We start from the raw sequence: 3,355 nt of genomic DNA, 5'->3' as shown, positions 1-3,355 counted from the left end.
TCCAGTGTGATATTTGTAAAGTGTAAGAACCAGCAATGTGATGACTACCTTACTTGTAGTTCTTTAATGACTCAAAATCACCAGCTTAACAAAAAATCCATATTTTATGGAAAGGTTAAGTTAATTTGTAATCTGGTTGGCTCTCTGACCTTTTCTTTGAACACTCTGCAATTCGTCCATTGCTCCATCATACTGTGAGGTTTGTGAGGTTCTTGCTCCTGTTCCTCCATCTGACTAAAATGGCCTTTTTCATCCTCTTGTTTACTTGATGGTAACCTACTCGTCTTTTAGCACTAATTTTCCTATAAAATTTCTATGAAACCTTTCTCCACCTTACCACTCCACACAGAATTGACTTCTCTTTGTGCCCATGTATTACCTAACACATGCCTCTTTTGCAGCAGATGTAAATCTTAAGACATATTTTTTTCCATTTCTGTGCCTCACTTGTGTAGCTCTGTAAGCTTGTCTTGACTTGCATGATAACTTTTATCATATTGTTTAGGGTATTCCTGCTCTTAAATGAACAAATGAATGTGTGGACGAATAAAAAATAGTAACTCAGAGAATCATATCATAGGTCCTGGTAATTGCTTAAGGGATGTAGAAGCAAGCTCATGGCTCGGTGTATAGTAATATATTGAGTTTTTGTTACAATATATTTTTTGAACAGGAATGTCATTATTTTATAAGCATCATAATGTACTTTGAGTTGTTCTTCACCTATTTAGAAATAGGTTCATATTTTTCTTTCTACATGCAACCAAATATCAGGACTCACATGTAGAGTGTTTGGCAGATGATGATAACCTTTGAATTGCTGAGGTCCTTTATATTTACAGGATGTTTTGCCATGCATAACCGTACTTGTTTGATGCTTGGCAGTTTTATGAGACAGAGCAAAATTTACTGGCCAGTACATGCTAGCAGACATCCTTGTGTCTTTGCAAGAATCGCTTCCTTACAAATGTGGTTGACCCTTCTATACTCTCACCAAAATAAGTCTTCAGAATCTATTCAGGAAAATTGTTAAAGGGGAAAAAAATGATGATTATTTTCCTCTGATCTTTTCATGATAGGCACTACTTTATTGTACCTGAAAAAAAAATAATGAGAGAAGCAAAAATTTACCTCCAGGTAAAAGTGTCTTTGAATAAATCTTTTAGAGACTCCAGATGCTTAAATGCACATTTAGAGTAGTAGTTTTACAAAGATGTTTTCAAATAGAACTGTTTTGCCCTTGTTTTATTCCTCAAAATAATTCCCACACTGAAAAATATAAATCCTGACAATTACCTGAATAACAGGAGAAATCTTCCTGTACCTAATTGTCAGTTGAGAGAAATGCAATTGTGTAAATAACTCTTTAAAAAGACATCTGTCTTTTCTGTACCTTAAGGTTTAGAATTATGTCTCTTGATATTTGAAGCACCAGCCTTGGGTTGTTTAAATTCAAGGACCTCATCCATATAGAACTGGGAATTGCCAAGATATTAATACCCACATTTTTATGACACATTCTAAAGTCAATAGGAAAGAGGTTTCTGAATAAAAGCCTTAAAATTACCTTATGAATTATTAATTACAGAGTACATTACCTTTGAATTATAAAAGCCCAGAAAAATGGAAAGGAGAATTGAAAAACATCAATCTCAGGTTCTTTAAAAATGTAATACCAATCATTTGAGCAGTGTACAAATCTTTTATTAAAGATAAAAAGGAGGTGATACGTTTTTATTAACTGGAGGATATGTTCAATCCACATGATTAAAAATCTCATTACTAACTCAAGTCAGGAAAGTGATTTATTACTGAAGCAGAATGGGAGGCATTCGGTTGTCCACAGCAGCGTTTATCAGAAGTAGAACTATCAGTTTGTATCTTTTTAGCATGCTTAATATTTTTTAAAGGTAGCTTTGCCATCTGTTTGAGGAATTGAAGATATTTTTCCAAAGTTGGCAAACTACCTTAAAGCAAAACATTAGCTGTTTTTTCATTTAGTTTAAAGTTGTAAGTCTTAGAAGTTAAGAATATATCTGTTCTCATGAAGCGAAGGTTTCCAGTGTAAAGGAAAAAATGTTAGAGCACAATTTAATTTCTAATGTCAGTATTTTTTGCTTGTTTATTTTTTTTTAAATTATGGCTCATGAATATTTATTATCGGAGGAGAATTGTGTTTTTTTTCCTTTGGAAGAGGAAAGACAATGTCATGTATATTTGCAGTGCCAGAGAGATCATTGTTATCTTTTAGATAATTTGATTCGTATAGTTGTTAGCATTTTGTTTTTAAGAGAGATTATGTAATTGCCTTCTGAATTATTTCAGACTTCCTCAGGTTTTAATTGAATAACTAAATTATTATATTTAGAAAATAGTCCCTCATTATTAACCTAATTATTTAGCACTGATGCTCATTTGTTCTTATCTATAGTATAATGAAATAAGCTCCTGGATGGCAGCAAAAGTGATAGTTGATGACAATAAGATGTGCCCTGAGGACTTGGAAGAGAGCTTAGAAACTGGGTAAGATTTGACTTGAGTGAGGAGGAACAGCACTCTCTTAACAGGTTCACTCAGCAGAGGAGGGTGAGCTCTATGTGTTGGAGAGATGGTGAGGAAAGTAGCTGGGGCATAATAAGTATACACTCTTGGCTCATTGAGAAGTTCAAGCAACGGATTCGGATTAGCTAGCGCTAAGCATATATGGTGCTAGGTATGGAAGATTATATTATGTTGGACTGAAGTTTCAGGAAACCAGTGGAACTTATAGAAAAAGAAACATAAAGAAAAAAAAATAAAGAGCTATTATTCAGTGGGCAGTAGGCAATGGGATCTAGACACTACAAATTGAAAAGTGCTGGCCGGGCGTGGTGGTGCACACCTGTAATCCCAGCACTTGGGAGGCTCAGGCAGGAGGATCGCTGTGAGTTCGAGAACAGCCTGAGCTACATAGTGAGTTGGAACTTATAGAAAAAGAAACATAAAGAAAAAAAAATAAAGAGCTATTATTCAGTGGGCAGTAGGCAATGGGATCTAGACACTACAAATTGAAAAGTGCTGGCCGGGCGTGGTGGTGCACACCTGTAATCCCAGCACTTGGGAGGCTCAGGCAGGAGGATCGCTGTGAGTTCGAGAACAGCCTGAGCTACATAGTGAGTTATAGGTCAGTCTCACTACATAGTGAGACCATGTCTCAAAAAGACAAAAAAAAAAAAAAGAGCTATTATTCAGTGGGCAGTAGGCAATGGGATCTAGACACTACAAATTGAAAAGTGCTGGCCGGGCGTGGTGGTGCACACCTGTAATCCCAGCACTTGGGAGGCTCAGGCAGGAGGATCGCGGTGATCGAGAACAG

Source organism: Fukomys damarensis, unplaced genomic scaffold, assembly GCF_012274545.1.
Source record: "Fukomys damarensis isolate Sample0158 unplaced genomic scaffold, DMR_v1.0_HiC HiC_scaffold_29, whole genome shotgun sequence".
In the NCBI taxonomy this organism is placed as follows: domain Eukaryota; kingdom Metazoa; phylum Chordata; class Mammalia; order Rodentia; family Bathyergidae; genus Fukomys; species Fukomys damarensis.
Note: the sequence above shows the minus strand (reverse complement) of the source record.